This window comes from Hyperoodon ampullatus (assembly GCF_949752795.1).
Source record: "Hyperoodon ampullatus genome assembly, chromosome: 5".
Classification (NCBI taxonomy): domain Eukaryota; kingdom Metazoa; phylum Chordata; class Mammalia; order Artiodactyla; family Ziphiidae; genus Hyperoodon; species Hyperoodon ampullatus.
This window is the reverse complement of record NC_136918.1, coordinates 90,284,306-90,298,987: the sequence shown is the minus strand read 5'-3', so window position 1 is coordinate 90,298,987 and position 14,682 is coordinate 90,284,306.

The following is a 14,682-nucleotide window of genomic DNA, read 5'->3' as shown; positions in this document are numbered from 1 at the left end:
AGTTTGAATAATATGGGTGTTGGTGTGTTTCTCCTTGGATTTATCCTGTATGGGACTCTGTGCACTTCCTGGACTTGATTGACTACTTCCTTTCCCATATTAGGGAAGTTTTCAAGTATAATCTCTTCAAATATTTTCTCAGTCCCTTTCTTTTTCTCTTCTTCTTCTGGGACCCCTATAATCCAAATGTTGGTATGTTTATTGTTGTCCAGAAGTCTCTGAGACTGTCCTCAATTCTTTTCATTCTTTTTCTTTATTCTCCTCTGTGGTAGTTATTTCCACTATTTTATCTTCCAGTCATTTGTTCTTCTGCCTCAGTTATTCTGCTATTGATTTCTTCTAGAGAATTTTTAATTTCTTTTTTTGTGTTGTTCATCATTGTCTGTTTGCTCTTTAGTTCTTCTAGGTCCTTATTAAACGTTTCTTCTATTTTGTCCATTCTATTTCCAAAATTTTGGATCATCTGTACTATCATTATTCTGAATTCTTTCTCAGGTAGGCTGCCTATTTCCTCTTCCTTTGTTTGGTCTGGTAGGTTTTTACATTGCTCCTTCATCTGCTGTGTGTTTCTCTGTCTTCTCATTTTGCTTAACTTACTGTGTTTGGGGTCTCCTTTTCACTGGCTGCAGGTTCATAGTTCCCGTTGTTTTCAGTTTCTGGCCCCACTGGGTAAGGTTGGTGCAGTGTGTTGTGTAGGCTTCCTGGTGGAGGGGACTGGTGCCTGTGTTCTGGTGGATGAGGCTGGATCTTGTCTTTCTGGTGGGCAGGACTGTGTCTGGTGGTGTGTTTTGGGGTGTCTGTGACTTTATTATGATTTAGGCAGCCTCTCTGCTAATGGGTGGGGTTGTGTTCCGGTCTTGCTAGTTGTTTGGCATAGGGTGTCCAGCACTGTATCTTGCTTGTCGTTGAGTGGAGCTGGGTCTTAGCGTTACGATGGAGATCTCTGGGAGAACTTTTGCTGTTTGATATTATGTGGAGCCTGGAGGTCTCTCATGGACCAGTGTCCTGAACTCAGCTCTCCCACCTCAGAGGCACATGCGTGACCCCCGGCTGGAACCCCATACCCTGCCAGCCATATGGCTCAGAAGATAAAGGAGGAAAAAGAAATGACCAAAAAAAAAATAAAATAAAGTTATTAAAATAAAAAATATATATATTTTTAAAAAAATTAAAAAGTCATAAAAAAGGGAAAGAAAGAAGAGAGCAACCAAACCAATAAACAAATCCACCAATGATAACAAGTGCTAAAAACTATGCTAAAATAAAAAAACCAAAAAAACAGACAGAACTCTAGGACAAACGGTAAAAGCAAAGCTATACAGACAAAATCACACACTCACAAAAAGAGAAAAACAAAAAAAATATATATATCTATATATAAAAAAAGAGGAGAGTAACCAAATCAATAAACAAATCTACCAATGATAATAAACTCTAAACACTAAACTAAGATAACCAGAAACCAGAAACAAATTTGATGCAGAAAGCAAACCCCAAGTCTACAGTTCCTCCAAAATCCACCGCCTCAGTTTTGGGATGATTCATTGTCTTTTCAGGTATTCCAGAGATGCAGTTTACGTCAAGTGTCAAGTTGATTGTCGAGATTTAATCCGCTGCTCCTGAGGCTGCTGGGAGAGATTTCCCTTTCTCTTCTTTGTTAGCACAGCTCCCGGAGTTCAGCTTTAGATTTGGCCCCGCCTCTGCATGTAGGTCGCCTGAGGCTGGCTGTTCTTCTCTCAGACAGGACGGGCTTAAAGTAGCAGCTGATTAGGGGGCTCTGGCTCACTTAGGCCGGGGTAGGGAGGTGTTTGGAATTCGGGGCGAGCCTGCTGCTGTAGAGGCCCGCATGACGTTGCACTAGCCTGAGGTGCGCCGTGTGTTCTCCTGGGGAAGTTGTCCCTGCATCACAGGACCCTTGCAGTGGCGGGCTGCACAGGCTCCCAGGAGGGGAGGTGTGGATAGTGACCTGTGCTTTCACACAGGTTTCTTGGTGGCTGCAGCAGCAGCCTTAGCGTCTCATGCCCATCTCTTGTGTCTGCGCTGATAGCCGTGGCTCGCGCCTGTCCCTGGAGCTCCTTTAGGCGGTGATTTTAATCCCCTCTCCTTGCGCACCCTGAAGCAATTGTCTCTTGCCTCTTCTGCAAGTCCAGACTTTTTCCCGGACTCCCTCCCTGCTAGCTGTGGCACACTAGCCCCCTTCAGGCTGTGTTCACACAGCCAACCCCAGTCCTCTCCCTGGGATCTGACCTCCAAACCCGGAGCCTCAGCTCCCAGCCCCCACCCGCCCTGGCGGGTGAGCAGACAAGCCTCTCTGGCCGGTGAGTGCTGGTCGGCACTGATCCTCTGTGCGGGAATCTCTCAGCTTTGCCCTCTGCACCCCTGTTGCTGCGCTCTCTTCCATGGCTCCGAAGCTTCCCCCCTCCTCCACCGCAGTCTCTGCCCGCGAAGGGGCTTCCTAGTGTGTGGGAGCTTTTCCTCCTTCACAGCTCCCTCCCAGAGGGGCAGATCCTGTCCCTGCTCTTTTGTCTCTGTTTTTTCTTTCTTCTTTTGCCCTACCCAGGTACATGGTTGTTTCTTGCCTTTTGGGCAGTTTGATTTCTTCTGCCAGCGTTCAGTAGGTGTTCTGTAGTAGTTGTTCCACATGTAGATGTATTTCTGCTGTATTTGTGGGGAGGAAGGTGATCTCCATGTCTTACTCCTCTGCCATCTTGAAGGTCTGCCAGTTCTCACACTTCTAATTAAACTATTTTTGATATGTTTGAATTAACAATAGTACAATGAATGTCAAGGAAATGAATAACTCTCAATCAGTAGGTAAAGAAAGAGGCAACAAGTTCAATATTCCAGTTTCTTCAACAGAGTGATTTTTTTCTTTCTCTGCGGGGATTTTCTAAAGATAGAGTGTTAATGGGCTGCAGGCTAATTGTTGGGAAATACTCTTGTTGCGTAGCCGCAAAGATCAGAGACCCGAGTGTAAATAGGCCTGGGTTCATTATGCTGCTAGGGGGCAGTGGCAGGTTCTGAGAGAGGACACTAATGCCTTCAAAGAGATGCTCTTATCAGAGTAGAGGGACCTGGGTCTACAGTCAGGCCAAAAGCATGCATTAATTCTATACAAGGTCCTAATCATGGGGAGATCAGCTATTGAATGAAGAAGAAATAAATACAGTGAGAATTTAAAAGAGGGCCTAAGGGAATATTCTTTCAAATAGGTGCTGTGACTTCCAAAGAAATCTTAAAATCTGACAGACTGATTTTTATTTTCCTTGCATGTTTGTATGGCTTTAAACTTTCTATAACTTTAGATAAGTAAAATCAAGCTAGGCACTAGACCTTGTAGTTTTGATATGAAATGAAGAATTCTCATTCATTACATTTGACTAAGAGCTCAGTCCATTGCAATTATATGTAAAACTTGCAATGAACTTAAGTCCCAGGTCTTCCTTTCACTAGCCTAGGAGTCTTGAACTAATCACTTTACCTCTCTTGGCTGCAGTTTCCTCATATGCAAAATGGAGTAATGGAGTAGGGGAGAAGAAAACAATTTTTAATCTAGAGAATAAGCTAAGTATGTTAGAGCTCTAAAACCCTGTGACTGTGTAAACAGAAAACAGAGCTGCTCTTTGCATCAATTCTTAGTTGGAGTAGCTGTTATTTCCTTTTGTAAATTTGGGACAGTGTCTAGTTGCACTGTAGGTGTTAGCATCTATGTAATGTGCATCAGTCTTAATACAGCACCTAGCATATAGTACATGCTAAAAAATTATGGTTATGATTATTACTCACATTTTATTATCATTACCAATGTCGGGAAATTTTGCATCTTCAGAGGACTATAAAAAATATTTGTACTTGGCAAATTATGTAGCAGAGAACTTGTGCTTTGTGAAAGAAATTTCCATTATAAATAAAATACTCAGACACATTTCTCCAAGGTTCATTTGGGGAAATATTCACAAGACCCTCTCACACAAACATACAGATATCCAACAAGCCCATAAAAATATACTAAATCAAATTTTAGAAAAAGCATATTTAATCGGTATCTATCTATCTGTATACCCATAAGTAGATGCACAATATATGCAACATCCGCACTACACATATTGTCTGTATTGGGGTTTGCAATCTATCAGCCAAATCTAGTCTCCACCTATTTTTGTAAATAAAGTTTTATTGCAACACAACCAAGCTTCTTTGCTTATGTTTTATCTGTGGTTGCCTTTGCACAACAGTAGCCGGGTTTAGTAGGTGCCATGAAGAATGCGTAGCCCTCAAATCCTAAACTAGTTACAATCTGGCTCTTTACAGAATAGTTTGCTGATCACTGATATACTATATATATATATACATGTATGCATATATGTCTGTGTATCATATCTATACATGTATAAAGATATATAAATATGTAGATTCATGTTTAAATAAATATATGTATTTTAACAACAGTATTTATATAGAGAAAGGGAGAAAAGGCAATAATTAGCATTTATTTATCATTTACCTAGTGCCAAGAATTTTTCATGTTTAAGGTTATGTAATTCTCATAACATATTTATGAGATAGTTAAAATTATATATTTTTGTAGAGGAAACTGAGGTTCAGGGAGATGAAGTGACGTATTGAAGATTATGCAGCCAATAAATAGCAGAGTGGTGACTTAAACTCATGCAGTGTGACCTAAAGGTCCAGCTTGCTTAGACCAAATGATGGTGCAGCTTCATACAGGCCCTTACTGCATGAAGTCACATGTGGAAAGGGGGCCATGGGATTTAAAGCTTCTTAGCCACAAGTAGGACATATGGTGGAGGAAGGGGTGTTTTGCTGTCCAAGTCATTCAGAAAGGTGCGTGTGTGTGTTCTGGGGAGTGTGCTGTGATCACTCAGAACTCCTGGAAAGTCACCTTTTGTTTGCTTTAAAAGGAAGGTAAGGGGGCTTCCCTGGTGGCACAGTGGTTGAGAGTCCGCCTGCCGATGCAGGGGACACGGGTTTGTGCCCCGGTCCGGGAGGATCCCACATGCCGGGGAGCGGCTGGGCCCGTGAGCCATGGCCGCTGAGCCTGTGCGTCCGGAGCCTGTGCTCCGCAATGGGAGAGGCCATGGCAGTGAGAGGCCCGCGTACTGCAAAAAAAAAAAAAAAAAAAAAGGAAGGTAGGGCTTCCCTGGTGGCGCAGTGGTTGAGAGTCCGCCTGCCAAAGCAGGGGACACCAGTTCAAACCCTGGTCCGGGAAGATCCCACATGCCATGGAGCAGCTGGACCCATGCACCACAGCTGCTGAGCCCGTGCTCCGGAACCCACCAGCCACAACTACTGAGCCCTGTGTGCTACAACTACTGAAGCCCGCATGCCTAGAGCCTGTGCTCCACAACAAGAGAAGCCACCGCAATGAGAAGCCCGTGCACCGCAACGAAGAATAGCCCCTGCTCGCTGCAACTAGAGAAAGCCCATGCTCAGCAACGAAGACCCAGTGCAGCCAAAAATAAATAAGTAAATAAATTAATTTTAAAAAAAAGGAAGGTACATTTCAAGCTTCTCTGTGGTTGGTGTGAATTTGCTCCAGCACATAAACATGTAAGCATCTGTGATCACATGGAAACTGTTAGTTTATTAAGGTGACACTGAAAGTGGCAGGAAGCTAATGACTTTTTATAAGAATTATAGGTAATTCTGCCCAGTTACGTTCTTATATTTTAAAAATAATTTTTATAATTTCTGCCACCATGTAACATTAACTATGTGTCACCTTTTCAGTAATTTATATGATGAGCAGAAGTTTACAAATTGAACATTTTACTGAGTCTGTCCGAAGGACAAACTTTTGATAGAATCTGCTTTTATATTCCAAAATTTGTAGTTAGCCATGGGCACATGGCTCTTTCAAAGTTCTATCACTAGACTCATAAACATTGCATCAGAGAAGAAAAAAATTTGAGTATTTGTATTTACAATGAAATATCTAAGTAGGAGTTTAAAATGAACTAGTATTTTATTAACAGTGCTAAGAGATACTAGATTTGTGCATAATAGTCTGGGTAGGGATAATTACTTTTTATAAGTCCCAGTCAGTGGCCCTGGTGCACATATTTGTTTTGGTGCACATATTTGTAAACCTGGTGTCTTCTTTTGTGCAGCCTATAGTATAAATAATTTTAAAAACTCTGAACCAGGTCAACTCTGTGAGTGTCTCATAGGTGGTTTAGTGCCCCTTAATTATCAAGATCAATCAATAAGTATATATCTTATAGCTATATTTGCAACTTAAAAGCATGATAACAGCTTTATTACAAATGCAATTAGAGAATTGAGGAGATTGGAGCTTAAAATCATCTCTTTCATGGATCTTGAGATTTAAGCTAATTCCTAGTATGAATTATACTCAGTGTGGGTGCTTAAACACATTCATATTCTTGCGGTTTGTAAAAAATTACCAATAAAATGGTATATTTAAAAAACGTGTGAGTTTTTACTTCAGTGTGCAAAAACAAATATAGGTCGTTCCTTGGATCAACCTTTTTCAGGAAGTTCACTGGGACTTTGTATGTGTGGAGACTGCATCCAGCCAAAAGCAAAATTGTCTTTGAAGCTCATGTTGGGAATCTTAAGTGCAATATTTATTGCTTCCTAAGGCCTAAAATTTATATGTAGATATACTCTCTGTCATGAAACCTTATTTGATATTCAGATGTTTACTTTATATCTTCCACTCACCCCCAGGACTGTTTCTAATATCAACACAGCCTTTTTATGTGTTTTCTGGTTTTGTTTTTAATACCACTATTGACAAATACATTTTAACACTGGCAAATAATCATCATGGGAGAGTTATTTATGCTCCTAGAGATATAATAATTAAAAAAATATTTTTGAAGGGTTTACATCCAGACTTTGGTATGTCTCAAGCTTCAATTTCAAAAAGAATAAAGGAAAATCAAGTAGAGAAGAAACAAAAGTTAGCTAATGGTGAGCTGTTGAACATATGGATGATATAAATTTATGTGAATCTCAAAAATATGAAGAAAAACAACTCAGCTCTCCATGGTTGAATAAACAAGGTGGGAACTGCCTCTTTCCAAAGTGTATTTTAATCTTTTTCAATTTTTCTGCTGTCTCTTCATATATTAGTGGTCGATAGTTATTAATTTATTTGGCATTTATCATGCCAATGTTAATTCATGCATATCGAATATGCCTTAATTAGAATTGGGAGGAATTTTCTGGTATGGTGGGCTAATTCTAATGTAGTATTTATTGAGAGAAAATGAATATTTTCACATGAATCCCACTGCAATTTACTAATTAATATACTTTAGGATATACAGAGTGACATTGGAATCTGTACTAAATTAGCAGCAGTTTGTAAATTGGTCAGTATTTATGTTGGTACTTAATGCATTCCTCTATGAAGCCATATATAAGAACAAACTACCCAGCAACCTGGTTTCCTTATGTTATACTTTGTAGATTGGAAATGTTATAGGTTGAGCTAGACTTCTGTTAGTGGTGAGATGATAGCTGAAATGAACACAAATTCTCTTGGTCATTGTTACCTGGACTCTTTGCTCCTTCCTAAGCCCATCTTCCCTCTCCTGTCCCCCGCCTCTTGCTCCTCTTCCACATTTGAAACTCAGTGTTTGGCGTTTCTTCAATTTGAAATTTAATGTGTGGTCTAAGACAGAACTCTGGAGAGTCAGGTTATGACAATTGAGTTCTAAAGAAACTAGTGCCCACATTTCATATAAAGCTCAATAAAATCAATACCTTCTATGGCCTTTGGTACAAATAATTACTTACTTATGTGATTTCTATGAGTTGACTCCATTTTTAATGCTCAGGAATAATTGTTTAAAACTCATGTTTTAAACAATTGTTTAAAACTCATGTTTCCATGACCATGTTTCTAGGCTGTATTATGTGTTTCCACCTTTGCTGTTACCAATGAAATTTCTTATTCTATTTGTTCTTTTACAAAAAACATTCTGATCACTTGAATAGGCTTTAGGAATGAGAGTACAGTGTCAATTTAAAATCAAGAGTTACACACTGAACATCGTAGGCAAGTGTCACACAATAAGATGGACCTACATTTTATAATTCAGCACTTTATTATCCAGGGAAAGCAGAGATATTTCCAAACTGACTACCTGAATTTTCAAAAACAAATTTTTAAAACATCACATAACTATGTGAAAATGTAAATTTACTACTAAATATGCTATCTGATGATAAACATTTTAAGAGTTGGGACTGTCTTTTTCACTTTTTTTTTTTTTTTTTTTGCCAAGGCTACCACATAGCATGCACTTAGCACATTTTTTAAGGGAAAGGAATAACTTTTGATACTAATTTTTCTCAGATTAAAATATATATAAGTAAAACATAAATGAATTTATGATCAATTTTCAACATATCCTCTAATTTTCTCACTTGAAGACTTTAGATTGTCCCTGATTTAAAAACATTTTAAAATTATAACAAATCTACCTCTAAAATTTTAGGTAATTCTATTTGTTAATAACAATTAGCTTTCATCAAGAATGGAACAGCAAGCAAGCCTACTAGTTTAACATTTAAGTAGACTTACCCAATAGCTTCAAACTAGAAACTGTTTTTTTCTGGGTATTGGTAAAAAATCAATCACGTAGTGCATGAGGTTGAGTAGCTTTTATGTTTCCCTTTAAAGACAATTACGTAGTGCCTCAATAATGCTAAGTGCCTTCCAAGGTTATGGTACGTAGCAAATACATAATTAGTATATAGATATTTTTTAGATTTCAGTCACCACTCTTGTAATTTGTACTTAAAAAACAACTCATTTTTATTACCCAGGAAATGTTACTCTCAATTTTTGCTATTCATTGAGAATTAGAGGTTAAATTCAAAGACTGTATCAGATTGTCCTTTCTAAAGGACTTGAAGAGACTCCTGCTGGCAAAATTGTCCCTTTCTCTCCAGCCCTAACACTGCAGACTTAATCAGGCCCATTGCTGGTCTCCCGGAATAAGATGTTTATTTCCCTAAAGTAATGAAATTGATAGTATTAGTAGCTACCATTTATTGAGTGGTTATTAGTGCAGGAAACTTATACTAAGTATTTTCATATATTATCTCTCCTTCAGCCCTTCCCCTGTCCTCCTAATTTCACATAGAGCAAATCCAAAAGATTTACTGACAAGATGCTGTTTTTCGAAGCAGGCCGACAGCCACAAAGTTTAATAATATCGGAAGTTGCAGGAAGAAAAAATGCAACCAGTTGAACGATCAGTATAAAGCTGCCTGTCAGACATAATCAAAATGCAAATGTCAATATTTAAATACTTTTTGCTACAACACTGCAAAAGAGAAACAGTTCAATAATGTACACTGCAGGAAACTGGGGTGATAAATGCCTTTTCAATTTTCTGGAAGTTGTGTAAGAGTAAAACATATTCCAATAAATTAGGTGTTTACTATTACAGGTTTGGTTTTCCATTTAGGAAGGGAAAAAGAAGATCAAACATCAAATATATTCCCATTTCATCCACTCTGACAACTTTAAATGAAGCAAAGTAGTTTTTTTTTTTGTAGTTTGTATGGAAACATTTTATTACATACTGTACATCACTGTGTATTGCTCTATATGTTATATTGTAAAATATGTCAAAGAGCATGGAGGCTACACACACACACACACACACACACACACACACACACACACACACAATTTAAAGAAGAAGGAGAAAAATGACCCCTGAAGACCTCCACCCAAGTTAAGAAACAGATCAGAGCCTGTGATTGAAAGCCTCCTGTATCCCCTCCCATCACAGCCCCTGTCTTTCCACAGGCAAACACTATCTAACTCTTGTGATACCATTCTCTTGCTTTTCATTTTTTTAAACATCTTTATTGGAGTATAATTGCTTTACAATGGTGTGTTAGTTTCTGCTGTATAACAAAGTGAATCAGCTATACATATACATTTATCCCCACCCATTTCTCCTCCCTCTTGAGTCTCCCTCCTACCCTCCCTATCCCATCCCTCTAGGTGGACACAAAGCACCTAGCTGATCCCCCTGTGCCATGTGACTGCTTCCCACTAGCTATCTATTTTATATTTGGTAGTGTATATATGTCAATGCTACTCTCTCACTTCGTCCCAGTTTACCCTTCCCCCTTGTTGTGTCCTCAAGTCCATTCTCTACATCTGCATCTTTATTCCAGTCCTGCCCCTAGGTTCTTAGGAACAATTTTTTTTTTTATTGAATAGATATGTGTTAGCATACGGTATTTGTTTTTCTCTTTCTGACTTACTTCACTCTGTATGACAGTCTCTAGGTCCATCCACCTCACTGCAAATAACTCAATTTCATTTCTTTTTGTAGCTGAGTAATATTCCATTGTATATATGTGCCACATCTTCTTTATCCAGTCATCTGTCAATGGACACTTAGGTTGCTTCAATGTCCTGGCTGTTGTAAATAGTGCTGCAATGAACATTGTGGCACATGACTTTTTTTTTTTTTTTTGCGGTACGTGGGCCTCTCACTGCCGTGGCCTCTCTCGAACCAAAGTCCCTGCATCGGCAGACGGACTCTCAACCACTGCGCCACCAGGGAAGCCCACATGACTCTTTTTGAATTATGGTTTTCTCAGGGTATATGCCCAGTAGTGGGATTGCTGGGTTGTATGGTAGTTCTATTTTTAGTTTTTTAAGGAACCTCTATACTGTTCTCCATAGTGGCTGTATCAATTTACATTCCCACCAACAGTGTAAGAGGGTTCCCTTTTCTCCACACCCTCTCCAGCATTTCTTGTTTGTACATATTTTTTTTCGCAATGCTTTTAGCTCTTCCTAGATTGACCTTCTCTCCCTTCTCTCCCCTCCAAATCATGCTGACTTGGTAAACTCCAATTCATCTGTCTTTATTCAGATGTGCCTTCCCAGGCACCAGATGGTTTTTCTTGTCTCCCCTAGAGTTTTAAACCATCTCTATTCTACCATTTGCAAGGCTGCTGCAATTATTTGCATTTCTGTCTGTCTCCCTTACCTCCCCCCCACCCACCAGAATACCTCAAGGAAGAAATAGTTTCTTAATAATCTGTTAATCTTTATCTTTATAGTGAATATAATGAGATTATGAATATTATACTTGGAGTCTGCCTGGGTTTTTAAAAAATTTTTATTTATTTTTTTATACAACAGGTTCTTATTAGTTATCCATTTTATACATATTAGTGTATATATGTCAATCTCAATCTCCCAGTTCATCACCCCATCCTCCCACCCCCCCGCCACTTTCCACGCTTGGTGTCCATATGTTTGTTCTCTACATCTGTGTCTCAATTTCTGCCCTGCAAACCAGTTCATCTTTGCCATTTTTCTAGGTTTCACATATATGCATTAATATACAATATATGTTTTTCTCTTTCTGATTTACTTCACTATGTACGATGGTCTCTAGATTCATCCACATATCTACAAATGACCCAATTTCATTCCTTTTTATGGCTGAGTAATATTCCATTGTATATATGTACCACATCTTCTTTATCCATTCGTCTGTCGATGGGCACAGGTTGCTTCCCTGACGTGGCTGTTGTAAGTAGTGCTGCAATGAACATTGGGGTGCATGTGTCTTTTTGAATTATGGTTTTCTCTGGGTATATGCCCAGTAGTGGGATTGCTGGGTCATATGGTAATTCTATTTTTAGTTTTTGAAGGAACCTCTATACTGTTCTCCATAGTGGCTGTATCAATTTACATTCCCACCAACAGTGCAAGAGGGTTCCCTTTTCTCCACACCCTCTACTGCATTTGTTGTTTGTAGATTTTTTGATGACGGCCATTCTGACCCATGTGAGGTGATACTTCATTGTATTTTTGATTTGCATTTCTCTAATGATCAGTGATGTTGAGCATCCATTTATGTGTTTGTTGGCGATCTGTATATCTTCTTTGGAGAAATGTCTATTTAGGTCTTCTGCCCATTTTTGGATTGGGTTGTTTGTTTTTTTAATATTGAGCTGCATGAGATGCTTATATACTTTGGAGATTAATCCTTTGTCAGTTGCTTTGTTTGCAAATATGTTCTTCCATTTTGAGGGTTGTCTTTTCATCTTGTTTATTTCCTTTGCTGTGCAAAAGCTTTCAAGTTTCATTAGTTCCCATTTATTTATTTTTGTTTTTATGTCCATTTCTCTAGGGTCAAAAATGATCTTGCTGTGATTTATGTCAGGGAGTGTTCTACCTATATTTTCCTCTAAGAGTTTTATAGTGTCTGGTCTTACATTTAGGTCTTTCATCCATTTTGAGTTTATTTTTGTGTATGGTGTTAGGGAGTGTTCTAATTTCATTCTTTTACATGTAGCTGTCCAGTTTCCCCAGCACCACTTATTGAGGAGGCTCTCTTTCTCCATTGTATATTCTTGCCTCCTTTATCAAAGATAAGATGACCATATGTGTGTGGGTTTATCTCTGGGTTTTCTATCCTGTTCTATTGATCTATATTTCTGTTTTTGTGCCAGTACCATACTGTCTTGATTACTGTAGCTTTGTAGTATAGTCTGAAGTCTGGGAGCCTGATTGCTCCAGCTCCGCTTTTCTTTCTCAAGATTGCATTGGCTATTCGGGGTCTTTTGTGTTTCCATTTAAATTGTGAAGTGTTTTGTTCTAGTTCTGTGAAAAATGCCATTGGTAGTTTGATAGGGATTGCACTGAATCTGTAGGTTGCTTTGGGGAGTACAGTCATTTTCACAATGTTGATTCTTCCAATCCAAGAACATGGTATATCTCTCCATCTTTTTGTATCCTCTTTAATTTCTTTCATCAGTGTCTTATACTTTTCTGCATACAGGTCTTTTGTCTCCTTAGGTACGTTTATTCCTAGGTATTTTATTCTTTTTGTTGCAATGGTAGATGGGAGTGTTCCCTTAATTTCTCTTTCAGAGTTTTCATCATTAGTGTATAGCAATGCAAGAGATTTCTGTGCATTAATTTTGTATCCTGCTATTTTACCAAATTCATTGATTAGCTCTAGTAGTTTTCTGGTGGCATCCTAGGATTCTCTATGTATGGTATCACGTCATCTGCAAACAGTCACAGCTTTACTTCTTTTCCGATTTGGATTCTTTTATTTTTTTTTCTTCTCTGATTGCTGTGGCTAAGACTTCCAAAACTATATTGAATAATAGTGGTGAGAGTAGGCAACCTTGTCTTGATCCTGATCTTAGAGGAAATGGTTTCAGTTTTTCACCATTGAGAGCAATGCTGGCTGTGAGTTTGTCATATATGACCTTTATTATGTTGAGATAAGTTCCCTCTATGCTTACTTTCTGGAGGGCTTTTATCATAAATTGGTGTTGAATTTTCTCAAAAGCTTTTTCTGAATCTGTTGAGATGATCATATGGTTTTTATCCTTCAATTTGTTAATATGGTTTATCACATTGATTGATTTGCATATATTGAAGAATCCTTGCATTCCTGGAATAAACTCCACTTGATCGGTGTATGATCCCTTTAATTTGCTGTTGGATTCTCTTTGCTAGTATTTTGTGGAGGATTTTTGCATCTATGTTCATCAGTGATATTGGACTGTAGTTTTCTTTAGCTGTGACATCTTTGTCTGGTTTTGGCATCAGGGTGATGGTGGCCTCGCAAAATGAGTTTGGGAGTATTCCTCCCTCTGTTATATTTTGGAAGAGGTTGAGAAGGATAGGTGCTAGGTCTTCTCTAAATATTTGATAGAATTCGCCTGTGAAACCATCTGGTCCTGGACTTTTGTTTGTTGGAAGATTTTTAATCACAGTTTCAATTTCAGTGCTTGTGATTGGTCTGTTTATATTTTCTATTTCTTCCTGGTTCAGTCTTGGAAGGTTGTGATTTTCTAAGAATTTTTCCATTTCTTCCAGGTTGTCCATTTTATTGGCATATAGTTGCATGTAGTAATCTCTCATGATCCTTTGTATTTCTGAAGTGTCAGTTTTTACTTCTCCTTTTTCATTACTAATTCTATTTATTTGAGTCTTCTCCCCCCCCTTTTTTTTGATGTGTCTGGCTAATGGTTTATCAATTTTATTTATCTTCTCAAAGGACCAGGTTTTAGTTTTTATGACCTTTGCTCTTTTTTCCTTCATGTCTTTTTCATTTATTTCTGATCTGATCTTTATGATTTCATTTCTTCTGCTAACTTTGGGGTTGTTTTGTTCTTCTTTCTCTAATTGCTTTAGGTGTACGGTTAGGTTGTTTATTTGAGATATTTCTTGTTTCTTGAGGTAGGATTGTATTGCTATAAACTTCCCTCTTAGAACTGCTTTTGCTGCATCCCATAGGTTTTGGGTCATCCTGTTTTCATTGCCATTAGTTTCTAGGTTTTTTTTTTTTCAAATTTATTTTTTATTGAAGTATAGTTGATTAACAAGTTGTATATATTTTTTCTGCTTTATAAAAAATTTAATCAGTTATACATATACATATGTTCCCATATCCCCTCCCTTTTGCGTCTCCCTCCCACCCTCCCTATCCCACCCCTCCAGGCAGTCACAAAGCACCGAGCTGATCTCCCTGTGCTATGCGGCTGCTTCCCACTAGCTATCTACCTTATGTTTGTTCTAGGTATTTTTTGATTTCCTCTTTTATTTCTTCCATGATATCTTGGTTATTTAGTAGTGTATTGTTTCCTCCATGTGTTTGTATTTTTTCCAGATTC